Here is a 27500-nt window from a genome sequence, read left to right as displayed (position 1 = left end):
TCCTAGTACATCACCTTACAGACATACAAACACACACAGAGACACAATCATATATATTATATTATAATATATTATATTTTATACATAGTATATTATATTATAATATATTATATTATAATCTATTATATTATGATATATTATATTATAATATATGATATTATAATATATTATAACATATTATACCATAATATATCATATTATAATATATTATAATATATTATATCATAATATATCGTATTATAATATATTATATCATAATATATCATAATATATTATATCATAATATATCATATTATAATATATTATATTATGATATATTATATTGTAATATACTATAATGTATTATATTTTATACATAGTATATTATATATATATATATATTATAATATAATATATTATATTATAATATATTATATTATAGTATATTATATTATAATATATTATATTATATTATAATATATTATATTCAGGTTGGTATTTTGGGCGCGCTTAATTCACTGAGGGATATGCAACCCCGAATAAACTCGCCTGGTCGGTAGACCACAACGCGATACTCCACGTAATGGTGTACCGGCATCCTTCTGCAAGCTGCCTTCCTGAACATGCATGTAAAGCGTATTTTCCTCTCATATATTAAGTGTCTCAAAATTCATGACACTTGTTTAAAATTTTAAAATATTTAGCATTTTTGATCGAAACATATTCGTCATCAATACCGCATATGTTGGATTATATACGAGTGTGCAGAGTCGAATTTGTAGTAGGGGATGGGGATAGATTTTGAAAGGAGTCGAATTTGGAGTCAGAGCCGAATTCGTAAGAATGCTAGCAGTCGAAGTCAAAATAGTTCATTTCTTAACAAGTAAAAGATATTCTGAATAGTGGAAAACTTTCAGATAAAGTGTCGATGCCAGAAATTTAGAATTCTAGACGATGGGTTCGGAGTTAGACCATTTGCCACTCAACTTCACAACCTCGCTTATAATTTTTTTGTAATCACGTTCAGTTCAAACAAAGGCATATCGCCACTTCGACGTGAGAGACTAATACTTGAAACAATATTTAGGAGATATGAACAAGACGTTGGATTACGTAAAACTTCTGCATATTAGTACAGTGAGGGAAACAGCTAGCAGGAAAGGGAATGCCAAAACCTAGCTGTCTGAGGGGGAAAAATATTCGAGTAGAATGCTTTCCGGCACTTAGGGACTTTTACTGTGAAGAGGTGTGATTTTGTTGCTAAGCGGGTTGCTCGGGGATATGTACATCGAGCGGTGAACATGGGCAATTGGCTCATTAGAGCACATTCCATTAAACTACATGTAAAATAGTCACAGGGATGCAATATTATGGTGATGAGATAGGGGTTGGTGTTTAGTTGAGAGTATGGGACCTATTAGTTTAGAGACTCTTCTTTGTCCAAGAGATGGAAACTAGCGTTAGATGCACCAACCGAGAAGTGGCAACACAGTACAGGATACTCTCATTTGTGACTATAAGACAAACATTTAATTAAAACCAATAATTATTTAAATGTAACGATTTCTAAATAAGATATATATATATATATATATTCATTACACTGATGAAGACCGAAGGATCGGTCGAAATTATGTACATGTAAAAAAGATGCTTAACTGTTTCATGATATAATTTTGTATTGCTGCACGTCACAATAGAAAACAAAGAAAAGTTGTACACTTTTATACTTTTCGTATTTTTTCCTTTTTCGTACATTTGAATATATATATATATATATATATATATATATATATATATATATATATATGTTCAATTCTTGACAGCACCTGTTTCGTAGCGCAGAATCGACCATGTAATTATTATGTCAATTTTGAATATTTGTTTCCTTTTTAGTTCATTATATATACATGTTTATATTTTTGTATTTATTTCTTATGTGTTGACAAAAGGTCTTTCGAAAAAAAAAAGAAAATGTTCCTTTGAAAAGCACAATATATATATATGAATGTATATATATATATATGAATGTATATATATATATATGTATATATATATGAATGTATATATATATATGTATATATATATGAATGTATATATATATGTATGTATATATATGTATATATATGAATGTATATATATATGAATGCATATATATATATATATATATATATATATGAATGTATATATATATGAATGTATATGTATATATATATGTATATATATATGAATGTATATATATATGTGTATATATATATGTATATATATGAATATATATATGTATATATATATGAATGTATATATATATATATGTATATATACATATGAATGTATATATATGTATATATATATGAATGTATATATGTATATATATGAATATATATATGTATATATATATATATGAATGTATATATATGTATATATATATGAATATATATATGCATATATATATAAATATATGTATATATATATATATGAATATATATATATGAATATATATATATGAATATATATATGAGTATATATATGTATGAATATATATATATATATGAATATATATATGAATATATATATATATATGAATATATATATATGAATATCTATATGAATATATATGAATATATATATATATATATGTTTATATATATGAATATATATATATGTATATACATATGAATATATATATATATGTATATATATGTATATATATATGAATGTATATATATAGCCACGAATGTATATATATATATATATATATATATATATATGAACGTATATATATACACGAATGCATATATATATACACGAATGTATATATATATATATGAATGTATATATATATATATGAACGTGTATATATATATGAACGTGTGTATATATATATGAACGTGTGTATATATATATATATATGAAGTGTGTATATATATATGAACGTGTATATATATATATATATATATATATATATATATATATATATATATGAACCTGTATATACATATGAACGTGTATATATATATATATATATATATATATATATATATATATAATTTTCAGAATGTGCGAGATTATATAATTATTCCCACAGCCAAACAATGTTCCAGCTCACACGAGCTTTTACAGCCATGTTATAACCTGTTTGTTAGCTGCCATAGCTCCTGTGGGATGCGACGTTGTTTGACTGTGTGTTTGGCGATGTCGCCGCTCACAAAAGAAATTTTAGCCATATCATAGCTGGTTTATTGACTCTCATGGCTCTTGTGGGGCTGCAACGTTATTTTGCTGAAATATATATATATATATATATATATATATATATATATATATATACATATATACATACATATACACACATATATATATACACATGCATACATATTAAATAAAGGTTCTTTATTAATTTCATTACACCATTATAATTATTGGTATAAAGTATTATATACTATTTTTTTAAATAAATGTTCGTCTTGAGCGTGTTTATGTATTTGACTCCATTCTTCATGATTTACCAAAGGAATATGAATAATTTATACAAAAAATATTTTACATAAAATCACGTTATAACATTTTGGGACACCTGATGATTGAAAATATATATATATATAAAAATAATAACGGAAATAAATAAATCAATAAAGGAATAAATACACAGAACAAAGTATGGTGAGATCAGGTGGGCACCTGGGGCATTAACATTGGGAATATTAGATTAGTCGATTGTATTTAATTATTTTAGTCAAATAGTTTCTGGGGGTGGGGAAATAAAGAAAGACACATTAGAAAACACACCCACTAAAACACAACTATCTTTACACCCATTAAAATTTATATGTCTATACATATATACGTACGAACACACACACTCACATATGGCTAGTTGCTAGTTTTTGTTGTTCTTTTATATGATAATCGGATTTGAGTTACTCTTTCTGGCAATTCTCTAGGAAGAGTTGCATCCATTATATCCTAATGACCCAACATTCTAGGTACGCTTTCGAATACACACTCATATATTAATATAAACACACACACACACACATATATATATATATATATATATATATATATATATATATATACGCTGTTTATACGTTTATTCAATATATATATATATATCATGAGGTGAGCTGATATACTGTTTTCAGGAATAATGGAATTATCTAGAGGCTGTTAAATATAGTTGCATTCAACACGTAATTGGGTAGATATTAATGGCAGTTATGGTCCCAGATTAATGCCGTGTGCTTCCGTAAGTTATTTTTGTCTAATATATCAATTGATAATAAAAACCCTGTTTTTGTCTTGATTATTTATAAAATAAAATAACAATCTTTAAGCAAATAAAAAGAAGAAAAGAAAAAAAGAAAAAAGAGAAAAAAGCAAATACAGAGATGGATAAAAAAGAGAGAAAAAAAAAGCAAAGCAAAATAACAGAGTCAGAAAAGAATAAAAGAGTTCAAATAAAAAATAATCCCAGCAGCAATATATTACATAAGATGTCACCGTGGAATTTCCAAAGGTTTCGCTAGTCTATATTGACAGAGAAACAGGTGGGATTAAACACGACTGTAACACTGCAGATATTGATGACCGCTCGAATTACTGTATATGGTTATTTATATTGTTGTAATGTTTTCGTTATATTAAGACGGCTTGACCACAAAGACTTGAACGATTATATTTATGGCTTATGCGAACGAACGAATCAGATGCCAGAATCAATTTATAAAATATGCTGAATCTCTTTGAATTCCTCAGTGATAGCTTTCCATTTTGACACGAGCAGATAACTATTGTCTGCTGGTCTTGACTGGATTAATTCCTTATCTGGAAAAGCGTATCTAACTGGATTAAGCGGTCATATTTGTGCTTGGAACAACTACACAAAGTGGAACAACTACACAAATTGTCGCTCTAGAAAAGGCGACATGATTCCATTTCCGTTTGATGAAAACCGGATTTCAAGTTTTGGTGTAGACTATCTACTAGTTCGCCGGTTGTATACAAATCCCTAGAACGATAGGAGCCTTGTATAATGTGTGAAAGTGAAACAGTGTTCAACGAGCGAGATCAGAGATGAGCCGCTGTACCATTCATGCTCTCTACCGATCCAAGGTATGACAACAGGACTATTGCCAGCACTTTCCATATGCAAATCCGGATGGTTTAGCGCCTGAGGGAAAAGCTTAATGAAGTTTTCGGTCACAGTTCTGGTCTTTAGTGTGGATTCAAGTGAGGGCCACATCATGACACCTCACATCAATGTCGGCTTCAAAGTCAACACCAAAGTGTATCTGGATGTGCTGAAGTGTTTGGTGATCTACCTCTGCAATCAAGTAGCAACTAGCAGACACTTGGTGTGGCAGCAGGATTCGGCTCCGACCCTCAAGTCCAAAGACACACAGGCTCAGCTACAGAAGGAATGATACGACTTTGTACCCTTCTCACATTAGCCCCACCCTCCTTCGCCGACCTCGTTTAGTCATGTCGAGAATATCTTCAATATGACCTCCCACAGCACCAAAGCTAGCCTGATCGCTGCTATTCGCCGAGCTCCTGCCGGCGCTGTGGAAAAGGCATGCTCCCAATTCCGAACCCTTATCGAGTCGATGATTGAGGCTGAAAACGGTTACGTTGTATAGACGTCAGCTCTACTACATAATCAAGTTATCTGAATTCATTTATTTTTCAATAAGATTTTAAAAAGAAAGTTGTAGTGTTGTTTTGTAGTGTTGTTCTGTAGTGTTGACAATTTTATCGTTCCACCCTGTCATTTTCTATTTTAAAAATGGATCTGTACAACGGATGTAAAATTGTAAACGTTTTTTGACGACTTCACATATGACGTTCTCGGCAGTTTTTTTGTTTTTTTTTAATTCTCTTCTTCAAGAAATGTATTAAGGCAAAAGAAAAAATGGAGGTAACGGTGTACTTTAAGAGAAAGCATAAAAGAAACAAAACAACATCCGGGTGACTGCAGCTTTTTTATTATAATAAAATCGTATTCTTGTCTATTTTTGTATTTTTTTATTTGATTGTTGTTCACAAGTTGTTTAATATATGTACGAAAGGTACACCTTTTAACAAATAAAATTTTCAGACGTCAAACGGACTTTTACACACTTTTATTTCACCATGACTTTACATATACTACTTATTCAAAGGAAACTCACATTAAAGACTTTGTTATTTACATATTGAATTAAATATATTTTAATAATTACGTAATTAATAATGATTAGCAAAAGAATTTGTTTAATTATTCTGTTTCAGAATATTATTTAAAATTTATTAATTTATTCATATTTAAATTTAATTTATTTGTTGTTTTTTTATTGTTATTAGCCTACTCTAGTTGCATTTAAAAATGGAAGTAAACTTTATTTATGAAAGCTATGAAAGTTGTTTCCCCATTTAATTTTCATAGATAAAGACTGGCGTGACTTATGCTCCAATAAATCCAAAATATTATTCACTTTCAAGAAAAGGGTAAACAGGATTCAGAGTTAGGAAATACTATGTATCTTAAACACTATGTAACTAAGCCTTCCGCCCGGCGATATGTTTCGACCTGGCAACACCGGGTATATACAGAACTAGTATGAAATAAAGAAAGAAGTGCCAAATCAAGTCAGATAATGAAGATGCCATAACTGAACAAGCGCGGATCATTTAGGTGCGTTTTGTTTTTATTTGTATGTTTCCTTGCCAAAGAAGTGCTATTCTCTTCATTGTCATACAATCTGGGAAGGCAGCCATTTTATTTATTTATTTGTTTATTTTTTTAGTTATTTTTGAAAGAGACGCGGAGGCGAGAAGGTAAAAGAGTTGTCGGTATGGTAGAAAGCTTAGTTTAGACAACGATACAGTGATTAAACGACAAGTATTTAACAAATTATGCATTGTTAGAATAGATATCTTCTAATATATAATAAAGACTAACGTGTGTAATATATATATATATATATATGTATATATATATACTATCTAATATATAATAAAGACTAACGTGTATATATATATATATATATATATATATATATATATATATATATGCGCGTGTGTGTGTTTAAAAGAAAAAGTTAAAAGAATATTTGAAGCCATTTATTTCATACTGGGAACGAAGTCATCAGGTACATTTGCATGGCTATGCGACTTATTTATTTTCCGTGACAAAGAAAATTGTATTATATATATATATATATATATATATATATATATATATATATATATATATATATATATATATATATATATATATATATATAGAGGAAAACAATAAGAATGGAAAATGAACTCGCAAAAACTATGTATTGGTAAATATAGAATGGTTCATCTATTCAATAAGGGTATACACATTTAGTCGGGGGATAGAGGGGACTCTTTATACCAAGGCATTTTGAAGCATAATGCTTGTCATCAGGAGAATAAAGAAGATGCTGGGTAACATCGTGAGATTCATGAGGAACGAAATATATCAATGAAATTATAGATGATATTGAGGGGGTTATATCGAATTATAGATGATGAGACTTGTTGAGCTTTATATTATCCTGATAAGTCTCTTCATATAGAATTGAACCTACTCTCCCATTCCAACTCACTAAGCTATATATATATATATATATATATATATATATATATATATATATATATATATACATACTATCTATAATATATAGCATAATCACGTTGACACACCGGTTCTCGTCAGATTACCGAAGGTAAGCAACGTTGAGCTTAACTAGTACCAGATGGTGACCATTTGGGAATTCTAAGCGCTGTACGTACTCTCTGCTCATGTCGACATTATTTCCAGTCGTCTTGAACCTCTGCTTTCTACTGGTATTTAACAATGCCTACTCAAGGGAGGTATGCTTTGAGATCGCGTTCTTGCCTCAAAACTTTCACGCGCAGGCACCCTTACATTGGAAGGAAGCTACAATATATATTTATATATATATATATATATATATATATGTGTGTGTGTGTGTGTGTGTTCTTAAATGTGGAGCAATGATGCATATATAAGGGTTGAAATTCATGCGTATGTAATGGGAGACAACTCTCCAAGACCCCAGGGGTGCGAATTAATATCAATATAAACATATAGCTAAAGATAATGAAGTATTATGATACACACATATATGAGACGGAGAGACAGACATACAAATAGATAGATAGATAGATAGATTAAAAAGGAGTAGGGGTGCACTTGATAGGGTGTAGATATAGAAACAATAAAAAGGGACACATATGTCTCTTTCATTTAGAGCGCGTATTCTTTATGAGGGTTATATGGCACCGTTGAGAGTATGATATACTTACAAAGACGCATACCTAAATCTAAGGCCACGTGGCGTCACATTAACTTTAGAACACACGAAATGTAGATATGTAGTACTTCGTTATTAATAATAATCTAGTTTATAAAACTTACTAGGTCTATCTATCAGTCTGCCACCATATTTTCAAACTAAATTAAAAGTTGCAGAGTTGCGCTAGGGGCCTCTAATGATTGGATTTTTTATGAACCGTTCTTTTATGCGTTTTTTTTTTTAGTCAAATAAAATAGTTTTTAAGGGGTCAAAATTGAAAAAAAATCGTTGCTCATTTTGTACATTCATCTTTATTTTAATCATTTCATATGCGTGTTACGTTGGTATAGTGGTAAGGCCGCCAACTTTGAATGCTAGAGTTTTGCTTTCGGGTTCGATTCTAGCTGATGGCACCCAAATATTTTTTTTTTATTTTTGAAATCATAACTCTATAATAATATATACGGTATCTTAACAAATTAAAATATCGTATTTAAGCGTATTTTACGACCAGACAAAGCCCCCCCTAGTCATTTTGTAAAATGAAAATAGAAAAATTGTATTAAGTTCCGATTCACTTGTTTCTCCTATAAAAATTGAACTAAAATCAACATGTTCTTTAATGGAACTCCCAACCTGTGGAAATTTATACCGCGCGACTGCTTCCTATTTGATAATAACATAGTTGTAAAGAAATTCTTATAGAGCCGTCTTCTTAAATAATCAAATTTCGCTCAATTTCCCCGACTACCGCTTATGACGGGGTTGTTTCGCCCACCACATGACACATTAAACCGTATACTTGAGTGGCCTTCGAGCCTTAATAAGTTCTGATACCGGCTTTTAATGTGTGTGGGGGGGACTCAAACTCCTTCAAAAAAAACAAAAACACTGTTTATTTCTCCTTTAATGATTGTAGCAGTAGTTAGGTGTATTTTTTTCCTGTGAATGATTTGCGCAGGTACCAAGTACTGGATCTCTATCAAACATCCTTACCATAAAATTAAGGATAAAGTAAAAAAAAAAAAAAAAAAAACAAAAAAAAACATACGAGCCAAGACTTTATGGTAAGAAACGGACTGTAAAAAAGATGAGAAATAAACCGCCCACTAGATTGTGAAGGTCGTTTTGTAGAAACAACTATTTTTCTAGCATGTTATGTTATGCTACTAGTAGTATTGCCCCCACTTCTTACGTATGTTTCTGAATTTTTGAGATGAGCGGCCAATGGTGGAGTAATGTTGCCACATATGGGCAGGATAATCTGCTAGAAGCAGCCTATCCTGCATTGACAGAGTTCAAAATAGACTTCCTAGCTTAGTGGAGGATGCCCGTTTTCTCTTCCCTGCAACCTCTTTCCCACAGAAGAGATATTGCGAGCCTGTCCCTGCATTACCGTTATTTTCATGGCAAGTGCTCATCTGAATTTCAATCTATGGTCCCCCCCTCGTCAAACTTTCACGAGAAACACTCGTCTAGCCAACACCACTATCAATAATTTCCCAACCTAATCGTAAATTCCATGAACAAAGCTTTCTTAGAACTGCACGCCTGTGGAACTCACTTTCGTTTGCCTACTTTCCAGCTAACTACAATTTGATTGTCATCAAGTCCAACGTAAACAAATTCTTGATGAACCATCCCCTAAGTAATCCAATTTACAAACTTATGCTATAATTACATTGACTAATGTATACCCATTCACCCTTATCCTTGAGTTGCCTCCAGGCTTTTATAAGTGGTGACTCCTTTCTAAAAAAAAAAAAAAAGATGAGGATTAATTATTCATAGTATTTGAATTCTTCGGACTACTATTCTCATCTTGAGTACTATTTTAAAAATATCCGAAAGAGTCTTTGGTGTACTGAATAAAGTATTTGGCAAAATTCAGTCGGAAGTTATACTCTTCTGGAAGTTGAAAGTTCAACTCACATGTCAGCGACACTCAAAATACAACTGCTAATACTCATACCCAGTCATGGCTTACAGAATGAGAGCATGGAACCCCCATAAATTAAATAAAGTGTTCCTTTGAAATTATATCCTGATTCCAGAGTTGGACAGAAAAATGTCCGAGTGCGACAAGATGCGCCTAAAGTAGCTCGGAGGTTACATCGATCGAAACGTTGTGCAAATAACACTCAAGATGAGAACAAAAGCCCAAAGAATCCAAATAATTTATATCCTGACTTTTATATAAAAGGAACTTTGTCTGTGAGTTCGTTTCCTATGGGCTCCAAAACGGCTGGACCGATTTTTTTTTAATTTCACAAAATTGATTTTATGTGTCTGGCAGTGGTCTTAAAGACATTCTCTATCGGTAATCAGTACAAATCCGATGACAGAAGGAACGGGCGATTTTTAAAATAAAGTTAACGTCTTATCCAGCCTAACATCACAAGTGAATTTGAGAAGTTTTATTACCGTACAAGTAGAAAGGTCTGGGATGTAAAATCAACAATACGTTATTTGATATTATGTTTGATATGATGTTTCTGTTTATAGCACAACTGAGTCATGATATTTGACTTTTCCATTTTAAACTTTTAGTGAAGCCATTAATTACATCCAATTTTATATGTAGAGAAGGTTCTCTACAGTACAATGTTTATACAATGCAGAGAGGCATGTAAAATACAATGTATTATGGACTAGGTCACTTTGACCTTATCTTTGAAAAATGATGTGCACTATCCCCAGGTGGGGGACCATCATCATTTCAGGTTTAATCATGAGCTGTCCAGTGGCGTGGCCTGTAGGAGAGTTGTACACAGACATGCACACACACACGAACGCTACTATATATATATATATATATATATATATATATATATATATATATATATATATATATATATATATAATTTTATAAAATCAACAGTCGGTTCTCTAAAGTGCAATGTAGATTACAATGTATTATGGACTAAATCACTGCTGGGGGGGGGCATGTGAATCTTCCTCCCGGCGCAGCGTGGTTTGTTCCCAACTAGAGCAGACAATCAATCAATCAATCGATTTAATTGAAAAAATGGGTGGTTTCACCGATTTCGGTGACAACACAAATATGGGAAGTTAAAACATTCGTTGATCATCATTCAATCCCGGACAACGTTTAAAATCTAGCTCACCCTTGATGCAATCTTCTGTGTAAAAACCAGGTCTGTCCTAAGATGAAAGTCCTGCTGCCACATCAGAAGAGGGGTCGCTTCGGACACTTTTTCTTGCCTTGACAGAGTACAGGGCACGGTGTACAAGAAGACAAGGTGAGGAAAACGGTTTTCATAGGGGAGAGGTATGATGACTAAATCGCGTGCAAAAACTGATCTATAAATATTCTCTCGCCGTATCGCCTCAGACGATGGCAATAAAAATCCTCACTTCTGAAGGAAGTAAGACCTGGGAGGTTGTATTACTAGGACGCAGCCGAGTTATGCACCTTTACGAATCACACTTCATTCTAGTACCTAGTTATTTTACAATATAGCCGCGGAATGTCAAAGCCATGAGGCCACTCAAGGATAAGGATTAATGAGTATCGTGATGGTCGGTAATAGTGGAAACTGGAGGAGTTTATTTACGTTAGAAGACGGCTCATCAAAAACCTGCCATGTTATAGTCAGCTGGGAAGCAGGTTTGCGGTAATGTTTTCCGCACACATATTTCGGGGGGGGGGGGAAGGGCTGTGCTCATGGAATTTTCGTTTAGTTTTATTCACAGCTATAGAGTAAGCGAAATTGTCGCTAGTGATTGTAGCTAGTCGGGTGTTTGCCGCGAACGCCTTGCAGCAGGGAAACTGAGTGCCTCGAACTGATCTTGACTCGTGAACTAGTTGGTGACATTAGGCGGGTCACGAATAACTATTTTTTTAGATTGACAGGGGACATGACCAGATCGAGAAGCACTGTTGTAAGATCCTGTCTTACATGTCGTGCACCAAGCCCACCCTATTAGTTCACTTCTCTAATCCCCACCCCCAATACACGTACCCGTCAAGTACCCCTGCCATTGCGTGCTTACTATCACCAACAAAACTCTCAACAACCTACAGCAGAGTTCTTTACATGACGAAATCTACAGAATGTTAATAATTCTAGCAGATGATGGGTGGGAAAAAAGCCGCGGCTTGTTGGGTTTACATACGGTTTTCTTAACAATTTACTTATATATATATATATATATATATATATATATTATATTATATATATGTGTGTGTGTGTGTGTGTGTGTGCGTACTTAAATACATTGATATAAAGAGCATATAAACCCTCCCGCCTAATTATAGCTTTTTTCCTTATTACATCGACGAATAAATCTATGTATACTAATATAAAGCTTTGTATTGTCTATAATGCTATTATATATATATATATATATATATATATATATATATATATATATATATATATATATATATATATATATATATATGTGTGTGTGTGTGTGTGTGTTTGTGTGTGTGTGTGTGTCTGCGTGTTTTTCAGGTTGGTATCTGCGGGCGCATTAATTTACTGAGAGAGACGCACCCCCAGTCTTCGTTAAGACATGCATCTAGGAGAAAGAAAATCTCTGATGCTAAAACCTGCGGTCTACTGTATGCTCTGTCCTGTGGAAGTCATTTGCACCGACAAATGTTAGCAGTAATACTAAAAATGTAGTTGGTTCTACACAAAACCTTCACCATTATAAATAAATCATCTGTATGGACTTCTGAACAGCTTTGTTTTTGTGGCGGAACGTCGTACGTCGAAATCAACGAGTGTGTCCATATGTGTTTGTATTTTCCATACTACAAATATATATATATATATATATATATATATATATATATATATATATATATATATATATATATAATACCACTCTCTCTATAATACTCTCTATCTTTGGTTGAGCATTTGGGAAGGGATATACAAATCACCATTAGCGTATAAAGCGATGCTTTTTGTGTAAATAAATTGGGATTAGGTGTTTGGACAATGTCAAAACATTGTTAATTCACTGCTCGCATACCAGCAACCGTATAGTGCAACGGTTAGAAGCTCCGAACATCGTTTGGGTTTCGATCCTGGCTTGAGATACTTGATTGTCTTGCCGTACTGATGATCTGTGAAACAGCGAAACAGTACTGTATGTGGATGACTGTCACTCCTTCTCCATATACAGAGGTATATGTATGGTGTTTTTAATTTGTGACATTTTAATTTCACACAAAGCCAATTTATATGTCTGGCAGTGTTCCTAGATATGTTTTGTACAGAAATTCATCCGATGAGTATTGAAAATGAAGATAAACAAACAAAATAGCTTTATTCCATTATAGATAAAAAAAATAATAGTTTATGCACATACGTTACATCGGAAAGGGAGATAATAAAATTTCAGCAAATCATTTCTTCTTAAAAAAACAGATTCATGATACCTGGAGACATAGATTGATGGTAGAGTATTCGACTACGGATCGAATTATCTCCTGTTCAAGCGTGGGCTTACCTGAACATTTTTTAAAGAATCTTTTCTTATTAATGAGTTCAATTTACGATTAAAGAAGAGGTACCACTTAAAATCGTCGCAAATCATTACTTCTTTTACAAATTTTAAAAACTAAACATTAATCAGAATTGACTTTTCCGGTGCATTCATCGTCAAGCCCAAATATCAGCTGACGTGATATTGTAAACAAACACAGACGGAATTTGATGAACAACATTATCATTATTATTTTATTTACTTTATTTTTTTGCGAATTCGTCAACCGGGCAAATTATTCATCGTAATATATAATAATCAATAGAGGATTGGTTCTATAATAATGCATACGCAATCTGCATAAATTAAAATATCATATTTAAGCGTACTGTACAACCGAGCAACGCTGAGCTGCCAGCTAGTATATATATAATGAAATCAAAGGAGATGCAGTGTTTACCTGATGAAAGCAATGGTAAACTTCAATCTAATATAAATACTAGCATTTATATATGGATATTTTAATCCCAATCAAATAAAAAAGCTCAATACACCCACAATAGAGGGTAGAGCTTATTATAAGAGAAAAGAAATTAAAACTGTAAGTTGAAATTTACAATCAAATTTATTGTTCGACAGAATACTCCAAAAATATTTTACAAAGGCCTTATTTATTTTCCTCTTATATATATATATATATATATATATATATATATATATATATATATATATATATATATATATATATACCGATGAAGACTGAAGGATCGGTCGAAAATTATGTACTTATAAAAAAAGTTTTTTAATTTTTTTTCATAATATTATTATTTTGTATTCCTGCACGTCACCAATTGAAAACGAATAAAGAAAAGTTATAAGCTTTTATACTTTTCGTATTCTTTTTTATTCATATATATATATATATATATATATATCCAGGACCTTCTAGTATTTAGTAAGTAGAAAAGGTCTCTAGTTACTAAATACTAGAAGACCGGAACATGCTCATACCTGTGTAGCAACACATTACTGCTTATGTAAAGACAAATTGAAAGTATATATGTGTGTGTATGTGTTTTCCATCATAGAGATGTGAAGGTAATGGCAATAAATGCCAGTAATACCATTGAGTTAGAAAAACACGCCGAAAGGTGCGCATTTAAATTCTCTTACATATCTCTGCGCGAGTAAATTAGTTACACATTTACCATGTCAGACGGTGTATCATTGATAAGAAAACCGTTGTGTTAATGGCTTAATATAATTATAGATCACATGCTTCAATGCAGAAAGGCATTTTTTTTACTCGAGGCCCTAGGGATCCTACCGGGATTGCTAAGCGTCCGGCGGGAGATGGCGATATGAAAATAATGTCTAATTATAATAGAGACTTGTAGGTTCCTGAATCTTGTATTCGCCGCATGGTGCCTGCGCTGGATGTCGGTGCTGCACAAAGACTTAGTAGACTAAGCTGTCTTGCAGACATATGTTGAGATAGGAGCGTTACGTACACGTCGTACATTTGCTAAATTGTGAGGTGGGGTTTAGAAGGGATGGCGTGCAAACTGGATTATACAAGAAAAAAAGAATATATGTGGATATGATAAGAAAACGGGCACACCACAAAAAATAATTCATACCTATTAAGCAATCTACTCCCGCTGAATTAAATACAGTGTTCGCTTCAATGTTTCGGACAGATTCAGAAACGTCTAAGTGTAATACAAAACCAACCCAACCAAAGTTCCAATTACTCTAGACGGCTTGTGTTCACGTTAGAGTTATCGAACTTGGTGGCCTTCTTTCATATATTCAGTTATTTCCCTTGTCTCAAGTGGATATTCAATACGGCGTCCATCTATCAGTAACTTCTTCCGATGGAGGAAGTTTCATGAGGGAGGGGGGAGTATGAAATGTACAAGTGATCTCCAGTCGCATCTCAAGAGTGCACTATGTTAGAAGTTGGATTTTCTTCATGTTAAAAATCAACTTTGTTAGACAGCCTTAAACGAAGGTTGAAGGTAAGTCAATACGAACATAAACATCCCCGAGTTTTACAGGACGTACCTAAAAAAGATCGGAGGTTACATAGGTCGTAGCGTTTTGAGAGTAACATCCAAGATAAGAATTATAGTTGGAATATAATCCAAAGTACATGGAATACGCGGAAACGTTTTTTCTCCTATTCTCTGTTTCATTTGGAAAACGCGGATGTTACTGGGTTCCTACCTTCACAATACCGCATCAAAACACTTGGTCAGTCTGCACTTCGGCCGCCTTAATATTGTATTGTAAGGATATTCGCCCACGTTTCTGTCGGACATCCTTTCAAGTTTATCAAAAGGGGCCTTTATTTTAAGCTAATTTTCGCTGGAATTTATCTCAATCTGTTTTGGTGAGAGCCAGCACCCGGAGTCGCAGAGATCAGCAGTAAAATTTGGACATTTTTCTGTACGTTCCATCATATATATCATGGAAATATGATACAAATCTTTCTATTAACTAGTGTTTTGAACATTTCAGAGATATGAGTAAGAGGAACGCGGTTTGCAGGAAGAGAGTTCTACATGCTTGTGGTTCTTGGAAAGAAGCTTCTGGAATCGTGAGCAGTATTTCAAAGAGGTATTAAAACAGCGAAATAATGGAAACCACTAGGTAAACAAGTCGAACGAGCTGGAACAAAGGATGTGGGAAATAAATCTGACAATTCTGAAGAACACATTACATAATAGTATTTCTTACAAACTAACCTGGGTGCTCGGAGTTGTCCGGTGTGTGTTGAGCAAAAAAAAAAAAAAAAAAAAAAAAAAAAGTGGTAGTAGGCAGGTACGAACCCGTACAGTGAAGGAGGAAAAGAACGTGACAAAAAAAAATAAAAAACCGTGACGTCTTTGCCGTTGCGTTCATCGCCAAACCAGAAGTGGTGAAAGTTTAAATTACGGCTAGTCAATTGAAAAGACGCGATAACTTTCGAAAATATCGGCGAAAAAAGCGACCCTTCCCTATAGAAAAAGGCCCAGTTGAGGATGAGTGAATTAATGTTTTTAGCCCAGTTTTCGATATTTCTCGTTCAAAGGGTCCAGCTATAAAACGATACCAATTTCGTAAAAATCCGTCGCGTCGGTCGAAAGTTTTGGCCATACATACATACATACATACATACACACATACATACATTACATACATACATAATTTGAACTGGCAGGTGAGATTTATATTATAGTTGTAATTTTGAAAGGAAAACAATAATGCCATTTTAGGCTCGAACTTTGACAAATTAGCAACCATGCTATTTGAAACGGAAACATGGAAGGGGGGTGACAGATTAACAGAATACCAAAATGAGGGGGTTGTCATAAATTACATCACCTTGTGATGCTCGAGGAAGGGAGATAAAAGAAGAATGAACTTAAGGCTGAATATTAATGACATTCAACTAAAACATTCTTTCCTAAATATAAGGGAGCATTTTGCTAGATCAGCCAAAAGGACAACAATCTGATATACGAGATCTTCAAATACAAGATTTAGCTAAACCCGACCCCCACCTTTTTCAACCCGAGAAGAAATGTATCTGAAGTCCGAGAAAAAATGTTTAACAAACTTAATGCTTCGATTAATCCTTCTCCAACCTCTCATTTTAAAAGAAGGTCGTTGCTTCCGGTTGATAGTGCTAGAGCCGTTATGGTTCTCAACCGGGGTCCATGTGGACCCCCATGTTACATGTAACGTTAATATCGGTTCAGTCTTCCTTCAAGATAAACTGTTGCTATATGTTCTTTGGTTTTCTTTACATTATTGAAAGATAAAATAAGCTATAAGGGTTCACCAAAATACAATGAAAAGAAAAGAAAGTCATGATTGAAAAAAAGGTTGGGAACCATTGCTCTAGATGAATAACTGCGAGTTCGTGGGTGGATTTTGGCTTTTATAAACGAAGAATTAAACAGAGGAGAGGACGAAGAAAAGAAGAAAAAATAGACAATGAGGTTGGTTGGTTAGGAGTTTTTGTTTTACGGCATATCAACCCTTTTCAGGTCTTTTAATGCCAAATCCAGTTATTTTAAAGAAAAATCTTTTAATATAATCTATTTTTTTTTCGAGTTGGTTTTTATTTAACCAATAGTTGGGACCCTAGCAGGTACTACCACTCCGGGTCAGGGTGGACCTGGAAGCAATGGCAATTAAAAGGGTGGCTCGACACTTCCAAAAACCCGCAAACTGGGGCCTCACCATCGGATATAGTTTAAGGGCATATTCAGGACTAGACAAGGAGGAACGAAAACCAACGTAGATGTGGAATAAGACGAAAAAGCAGAAGACAAGAAGGAGAAAACGAAGAAGAGACTACGAGGAAGAAGCAAAAGAGAAGTAGACGAAGATGATTAAGACGTTTGCTAGTCTCAGTCTTTTCTTAAAATAATATTACGGCATCTTTCCTCACAATTGTCTGATGAATTCCCAGCTTCCTTTGTTCTAGCTTGTTTGACTCGTTATTCTCTGTATAATTTGCTGTTTAAATACCTCATTGTAAAATAGCTTCCTATTCCAGTAGCTTCTGTTCATGAACTGCAACGTTGTGGGACTCTTCCTACTCACTGTCTTCCTTCTACCTATGATCTTGGTCTTCTTGAAACTAAGGCCAATCTACTATCCTTGCAATTATCAGCTTTCGTACTTGTTAACTCCTTACGTCGTGGCTTCATAACTTGTCCCCAGTGATTTTCATTAAAAAAAAACAAAAATAGACAGAGATTATGATGAAGATGGCGATGGAGAAGAAATAGAAGATAAAACAAAGAAATAGACAATGACAGAAGCGAAATAGAGAAAGACTGGGTGAAGCTAAATGTCTTGACAGACAATGAAAACCCAGCCGGTAATAAATTAACGAAGAAACAGCGAACCGGTATTTCGAAATCTAGAAATACAAACCGAAACGAAATTAACAAATTGATATGCAAGAACAAAAAAAAAAAAAAAAAAAAGAAAAGAAAAAAGTAAGAAAGAACGAAAAAATCGAAAGAGGGCGTTGCCGTGTAAACGAAAACGATAACAAATGAATACAGAAATAAAGAAGGACGAGAAATTCGAAGACGAAATAAATACAAGCATAAAAGTAACTACAAAAACCGAAATAGGAGATTTGAAACCGAAACGGATACAATAATAGAATAATTGCAAAGTTGAAGACATTCTCGAATAATAAAACTAAAAAAACTGAAGAGATTTAAAAATAGAAACCAGGAAAGAGTTGGAAAAATGAAGAAAAAGAAGAAAATGAATCGAGAAAACGGAACAAATAAGAGCGAGCGAATCAGCTTCTTTAGTATCGTCAGGTAGGTTTTTCGAAAAGCAAGATGGTTGCCCACTTGAAGCCTTGCGCGTCGTTCTAACCTGATGGTGACGTCATTCAAAGAAGACACGGGTTATTTTAGTGCAAAGCGGAGGCCACAATACGTTTAAATTAGAAGAACAGATCTGCAATGGAGCTTAATTTTATTTTTAGTCAGTTTTTTTTTAAGTACTTTTATTCGGTAATTGAAAATCTTCTTATCGCCGAGTGTCTTCATATAGAGAATAATAGCTTTCTCTCCCTTTATATATATATATATATATATATATATATATATATATATATATATATATATATATATATATATATATATATAATTTATGAAAATATATATGCCAATTAAGCTACACAGAATATTTCGCGTTTAATTCACGTGATAATTCGTCAGGCATAAATTATGAAAATATATATGGCAATTAGGCTACACAGAATATTCCGCGTTTCGTTCTTGTGAGAATTCGTCAGGCATATTTAACGAGAATGAAACGCGGAATATTCTGTGTAGCTTAATTGACATAACTTACTACCTAGCTCTACCTAGGTATTGAGCACTGTTGAAGTAAATTCTGAAAATTTACACATAAAATTATATCTTCGTATATCAACTTATGTGATTAATGAAGTAATCTATATATCTATATCTATATACATATATATACATATATATATATATATATATATATATATATATATATATATATATATATACCAACAGAGAGACCCGATATTGCCTGGAATTGAATTATGATAACCGTGTGTTTCACACTCATATTTCTATTGTCATCGAAGTCGGTGAAATCGCTCATTTTTCAATCAAACCGATTGTATTGCCTGCTCTAATGGGGAATCCATTGCGGTGCACCGGGAGAAAGCTTCACATGTCTCCCCGCAGTGTCTTAGACCACAATACATTGTAGTGTACATTGCATGGTAGAGAACCTACTGTTAACTTATGAAATTATTTTATATATATATATATATATATATATATATATATATATATATATATATATATATATATATATATATAATGGCTTGAATCAAAGTTTAAAAAGAAAAAAAGTCAAGAATCATGCTTCAATTGCGCTCTTAACAGAAATATTAATTTTGAGCGCTCCTTTGTCATATCAAAGAAACCACTGTTGATTTTATATGCCTGGCATTACTGCTTGTGCAGTGATAATGTCTTGAACTTAAGTTTTAAATGAAAAAGTTAAGTATCCTGGTACAATTGTGCTTTAAGCAAAGAATATTCATTTCGAATGCGCGCCTGTCGCATCCAAGAGTTTACTGTTGATTTTATATGCCGGGCCTTTCTGCTTTTGTGGTAATAAAACTTCTTAAATGCATTTGTGATGTTAGGCTGTATAAGGTGTTAACTTTAGCCAAAATCACCTGTTCATTCTTTTATCTGATTATTTTGAATATCGATTATCGATAGATATTGAAGAAACCCCGATGCAAAGCATTTCTAAGAACACTGCCAGGCACATAAAAATACCTTTGGATGTAATTTCCAGAAATCGGCCCCGCCGTTTTTTAATCCATAGGAAACGAACTTACACACACAGTCACACACAGGGAGTCTAATTTAAACAATTTCTTGTTGAGCCGTTCTTTAAAATAATCCAAATTCTACCCACTCTACACCTCTAACGATTACTACACAACCAACTTACATCCATTAATCTATATTTTCTCGAGTGGCTTTCGGGCCTTGATAAGCGACTACTCCCCTGTAAAAAAAATGCATAAATAAAAACGACTCGCTCGCCACTCACTTTGTTTTCCAAATCGTTTGATGATTGTGCCCCGCGATCAAAATATAATTGTACCTATTTACTATGCCTCCCCACGGGACAGAGTTAGACACCAGGGTCGTTTTTTAATGTGGAGAAAAGGTACAAAAATAAAAATTGTCTCAGTCGTGAAGGATTTCTCCTCCACCGAAAGAGAACAAGAAATGGAAGTGCAGCATCTGAAGAACAGATACTACACTTTGATCTTGACCAAAAGGCCAAGAAGCAAAAAAAAAATATATAATTGTAGACATAATCAAAAGAAGTAGAGATTTAAAAAAAAAAAACTCTCTTGAGGATTAGTTCTAAAACAAGAACTGCTGACACCTTCCCACGCCATAAAACAACGCCCCCCCCCATTTGTCCTTATCCTTAATATTTTTTTTTTAATTAATTAATTTTACGTTTCAATATACCTATTTTACATGGACAATAAATCTGGTTGAAATTTTATTGACACGGTTGTTGTTTTTATAAATATTTTAGGCGCTTTTTTAGGCTTACACTTAAAAAAAAAATGCAGACCAATATTTATGATGCACATACCCGGCGCGGAACGAAGATGTTTTATTCCAAAAATCATAATCCATAAAATCAAAATTTATAAGGAAATAAGACGGGGTGCGGACCCGCCATTTTCTTCAAAAATTAATACCTCGCTAACCGAGATTTTTTTTATTATTATTATTAAAATAATTAAAAAAATTTAAATCGTAAATTTTGATTTTTTTAGTAAAAGAATAAAAACTACTTGATCGATTTATGTTAGTTTTATGACGAGTACGTACACCACAAAAAATCATTGTCATTTCTTTTTTACAAAGGAGTCACCACTTATCAAGGCCACTCGAGGACAAGCGTTAATGAGTGTACGGTAGTCAATGACACAATATCGTAGTGATCGTTGGTAGTGGAAATTTGAAAAATTGGATTACTTAAGGGGAACGGCTCATCAAGAACTTGTTTACATTAGACTTGAAGGCGAATATATTCGATCGATGCCCCTGTTTAGTCTCGAAAGACAAAGGATACCCTCGTAAAGGCAGGTGTGCGTGTAATTATGAGGCAAGGCTTGCGCAATCCCCTACCACACCTCTCCTGAATCTACACTGATTGAGTCCAGTGGCAAGGAGAAATCAAGACGACTGGAAACAATGCCGAGGTAAAACGAAGAACACATAAAGCACCTGGAAGTCTCAAATGGTCACCCATTTTAGTATTGACCAGGTTCAACGTCGCTTAACTTCGGTGGTCCAGCGGTAACCCGTTTGCCGTATTTGCATATAGCATATTGTAGTCGGTTGGAAAGCAAGGAAATGAAACAGAGTTGTAGTCCGGAGGGAAGCAGGCAGACGGAACAGAGTTCCGCTAGCGTGCAGTTCTAAGAAAGAAGCTTCGTTTACAGGATCTACGTTTAGGGTTAGGCTCGGATAAAGTGTATGTAATGTGTAGGAGGAATTATTGGTAGTGGTTTCTGGTAGACGAGTGTTTTCGTGAAAGTTTAGCAAGGGGAGGCTATAGATTGGAGTTCAGTCGAGTACTTGATATGAAAATACAGATAGAGCAGAGACAGCCTCGAAACGCCTGTTCTGTGGGAAAGAGGTTGAAGGGAAGAGAAAAAGGTGTCCTGTACTAGGCTAGGAATCTATTTTAAACTCTGTTAAGGCGAGATAAGTGCTATTTTAAATAAGCACCATATATTTTGTGATAGAAGCAATATGCATTCCATCCATCTTTTTATCCGAGTCTTCATGTTTGAGTTTGAGAATCTTCCGTCTTAAAGCAAAAAATTCTACAAATACGGAGTGTGTGCTTGTTTCAACAGACTCCCTTACTTTAACATGAAAACAGAGCCAATAAATCTTTACAAAGTGATGTTGGTCCAGAAGCAACTTTAGTAGCAGTTAGTTTTTTCCAATCACGCTGGCTTAAACAGAGCTAAAAAGGAAATTATACCGACGTATTAAAGTCTTATGTACGACATGAAAAAGAAACTGGCATCTTAGGAAGATTTTCATCATTCCAGTAATTATATAAGCACCTAGACGTATGAAATAGAATTCCAAAACCTATCTATCATGAATACCCGATGAACCAAGTGTAAGAGAGATTTAAAAAAATAGGAGGGACTATCAGGATCTTTAAAATATTTACCGGTTGTATGAGATAGCCGGTGAATGTCCGGCATCCGGAATGATGCACCATCCCCAGCAAAATCAAAATAATAAATTTGCACCGTGAAAAAAAATAGGCAAAGTGGTACCATGTCCATATATTTCCTTTTATTACTCCTTGTCACTCTCTATATAAAAAAGTACAATATCACACCAAAGGTCGATGGTAAAGAATCGCTATTAACGTTGACGTATGACTAATTTCCGTTTCCCATATGACTAATTTCATTACGGTTGACCTCTCAAAGAATATATATTACTGTTGTGGAGATTACCTCATACAGGAGATATGAACTCTTCCAAAGAGTATAAATAGACCAATAGGAACCAACTCTCGGTGTGGCTTGTGTACTTTTGTATTAAGTCATCTTGGCGGTACGTGCTACGACTGTTGCTATTTGTAGATTCTATTTTATTTCAATACAATCTACCTTTTGGCCCTGTCGGTGGGGCATTAGAATACACCGACTGCCCCCCACCTGCAGTGGGTAAAAGTCCCTCAATGGTGGTCCTGGATATGACCTTAAACTATATCTAGTGATGAGACCCCAGCTTGTGGGTTTTGGGGAGTGTGGAGCCACCCTTTAATTACCATTGCTCCCAGGTCCACTCTGACCCGGAGTGGTAGTACCTGTTAGGGTTCCAACTATAGGTTAAATAGAAACCGACTTGAAAACAATAAATATATTCTATTAAAAATGTTTTCTTCAAAATCTTTGGATTCGGCATTAAATAACCCGAAAAGGATTGATATGCTGTAAAACAAAAACAACCAACCAATCAACAATCTACCTTTTCAACTTATATCTGTGTCCGTGTTTTTCTCAGTGACTCTTCGTTGTTATAACTATTACAAAAGAAAACGTGCCTATATTTTGCATGCGGCAATGCTGAAAAAAGAATATACCAGCTTTGTATGGATATTTTGTTTCTGAGTTTTAGGTAGGGACTCATAATAGGAGATCTGCCTTTTATATAACCGAACATTAATTCATTCTTATTGGTTTTCTATACGCAGCATGACTGATCCATTCGAACTCTCTAAACATAGAAGGTAGGAAAATGAAACGTGTCCAGGTTTCAAATATGACTTTGTTGCGCGAAACTTGCACAAAATCGATTTACTTATTAATTTATTTAGGTTTTATTGCCTATCGATTTATCTATTAATCTTCCTGTGTTTGTTTATTTTTTTTTCAAGTTCCCATTTATTTGCATCAAGAATCAATTTGTTCGATTTATCAAATAAAAAGTGACGAATTCAAAAATCCGTGAAAAGCGTGAGGAAATTTTAATGACAACAAAAATGAAACGTTTCTTCTCGAATTGCAAATTATTGTCGTCCTGAAAAGAATGTCGGCAATTTTCACATATTTTACATATGAAATTCGCAGAGTAAAATCCATATACAACGCAAAATAATCAATATTTGAATATTTCAAGGTTACAAAATGATTCAAGCTAACACAAACACAGGCACAAACATATACAGAGTGACCCCCCCCCCCAAAAAAAAAACAAAAGCTAAATTGAGGCCATCTAGAACATATGTGTAGAACGGAGAGAAAAAGGTCAAAGACCCTAGGTTTTTGATGTGATGTTTTGAATATAATAAACTAGTTATGACCAAAGTTTCAGTTCATTCGAACAAAACGCTAAGAAACGGAGCCTAATTAGAGTTGGGCCCGTTTTTTTTGGTCACCCTGTATATATACAAACACACATATATGCATATATAAATATAATTTTATATACATACAGAAGCATAAATGTACGTATGCATATGTATAAATAAACATATACATATACCTGCCTATCTATATATGGTTGGTTGGTTGTTTTTGTTTTACGGCACATCAACCCTTTTTCAGGTTATTTAATGCCGAATCCAAAGATTTGGAAGACACTTTTTTAATAGAATATATTTGTTGTTTTCCAGTTGGTTTCTATTTAACCCATAGTTGGGACCCTAACTGGTACTACCATTCTGGGTCAGAGTGGACCTGGGAGCAATGGAAATTTAAGGGTGGCTCCACACTCCCCAAAGTCCGCAAGCTGGTGCCTCACCACTGGATATAGTTTAAGGTCATATCCAGAACCCTATCTATACATACATATGTATATATACATATGTATATATGTGCGTATGTGTGTGTGTCTGTGTGCATATACATACATTTTTAGCCACGCCCCACGTGGGTAGAGCACTGCCGTATATGTATCTCGCCACTGCTTTATTGACATTAATGCGAGACTGGCTGTTTGTTTGTTTGTTTGTTTGTTTGTAAATAAACAAGCCGCTAGAGCACTATGAAAGCGGTAGGCGATTTAATGAGCTCGTTTGCGAGCACTGATCCCATGAGCTAGAGGTTAGAACTGTAGACTATCAACCCGATGGTTCGAGGTTCAATACCAGGCAGAAAAATGTGCTGGTCTAACCGTACTGATGAGCTATGATACAGGAAAACAGTACTGTATGTGGATGACCATATACATTCATACAGACAGAAATGCACATAGAGACTGGGGGATATTAAAGAGAAAGGCATAAATGCGTATATATATATATATATATATATATATATATATATATATATATATATACGCACACGTGTGTATGTGAATTAATACGCACTATATATACTTTTTTATACACATTTATCTACAGACAAACTGTTTGGTTGAATCATATATGGCTATAGATGAATGCAACCTTCTCACATATTCTATCTTGGATGCCGACGAATTAATAAAAAAAAAATCCTCGATATTTACTGTAGACGTTATGTCGTACCTTTGTCGTTAAAGCCGCGAAGGATTGCAATTGTCGCGCCTCTTTGATAATCGAATTCGGAGAAACTTCGTTACTTTCTCTTGCTTCGCTGCCGTCGGCTAGTGGCGCCAGCCAGTGGCAGCCTCGTGCGATAAGAACCGACCAGTATTGACTCATAATTTAATTAATGCTTCGCTTCTAAGAAGAAGCGATTCGTGAACAAAAAGGGGAGGTAACCCTTGACCTGACACGTCGAATCTTCAGAAGGATCTGAGAAGTGATATAATTTAACGCGAGAGGAGATAAGAACGATGTAAATTCGTACGTTATTAAGCGTTTCAAACACACGGCGACTTTTAAAATGCACACAAGCTTACGAACGTGACTTCCTTAATAAAAATGCGGGTGCTATTCACTTCCAATGCGTCATAAACGCACAGCCATGCCTGTCTTTATTATTTAAACTATGCCAGATCATTAAAAATCGGCGGAGAGGAAGTATATATGGCCAGTTCTTCCTGGAGGGCTCTACGGTAGAAAAATTGCCAGGAACATATTTTTCGGTATATTCAGGTAGGGAAACCTCAAGCGATTTGGAATAAACCAACAATGATTGGAAGACAAGCGGTATTAAGTGGATATGAACTATGAATAATCCCGAGAAGGGTGTTATTTTTTTTTTCAATTTATTTTTTTTTCTATATGGTAACTGCTTATCAAAGTCGAGAGACCACTCGAGGATAAGGGTTATGCGTGTCAGTTAAGCGATAGTTGGTAAGGGTGGAAATTATGTAGGATTTATATTATTTAAGAGGACTGCTCAACAAGAACTTATTTACCTTGGACTTGAAAACGAACATATTATAGTCAGCTGGGAAATTCCAGGAAACAAACTTTGTTCATGGAATTTGCGTTTAGTTTTAGTCATATATAAATAGTAAGGAAATTATTGAAAGTGATTATAGATAGATAAGTATTTGTTGTGAATGTTTTATAGTGGGGGTGTGCATAGACTGGAACGCAATCGAGCATCTACCATAAAAAGAACGATAGAGTAGGGTTAGGGTTAGAGTAGGAATAGGTTCGCAACATCTATTCTGTAAGAACAGAGTTACTAAAATAGAGAAAAGGTCAGAAGTTTAACTGTATTAAAAAAAAAGAAAACGAAAGAAAAATACGTATGCCGTAGGTACCCGTAACGAAACGAAAATATCACATTCTAAAATTCACGTAAACTGATCAAATAGTTTTATTTTAAAAAAAAATCAAATTTCATGAGTAATCGAGTGGCGAGTGTTTTGCCCTACATTTTCGAAACAACTACAACAATTATTCAAACTTTTTGTTTTTGTTGTAATAATGCTTACGAATTCCTATTAATGGCTAAAAATAGTTTTCATTAAAAAAAAAATTAATTGACCAATTTACATGATTTTTGGAACACGATATTTTCGTTTTGTCACAGGTAAGTACATTATTATTATTATTATTATTATTATTTTTATTATTATTATTTATTTATTTATTTATTTTGGACAGGACGTTCAGTTTTTTAATCATGTAAAAGCAGGACAAATTGCTCTGAGCAGATCATATCCAAATATGACATCAATACACTATTTTAGGAGGTAACTGGCT

At 33.7% G+C, this 27500-nt stretch overlaps 1 protein-coding gene and 1 pseudogene across 20 annotated transcripts in view; both read right to left on the bottom strand.

Moving 5' to 3' along the window:
* The window catches only part of LOC145259277 (teneurin-m-like), a 694747-nt gene that overhangs the window by 466625 nt on the left and 200622 nt on the right, over nucleotides 1-27500 (bottom strand). The gene's annotated exons all lie outside the window — the stretch shown is intronic.
* Nucleotides 21013-21145, bottom strand: LOC145259349 (U2 spliceosomal RNA; annotated as a pseudogene).

Source organism: Euprymna scolopes, chromosome 34, assembly GCF_053919585.1.
Source record: "Euprymna scolopes isolate OS-2025 chromosome 34, ASM5391958v1, whole genome shotgun sequence".
In the NCBI taxonomy this organism is placed as follows: Eukaryota; Metazoa; Mollusca; class Cephalopoda; order Sepiida; family Sepiolidae; genus Euprymna; species Euprymna scolopes.
The sequence above is the reverse complement of the archived record's forward strand: the minus strand, read 5'-3'. Positions and strand labels throughout refer to the sequence as shown.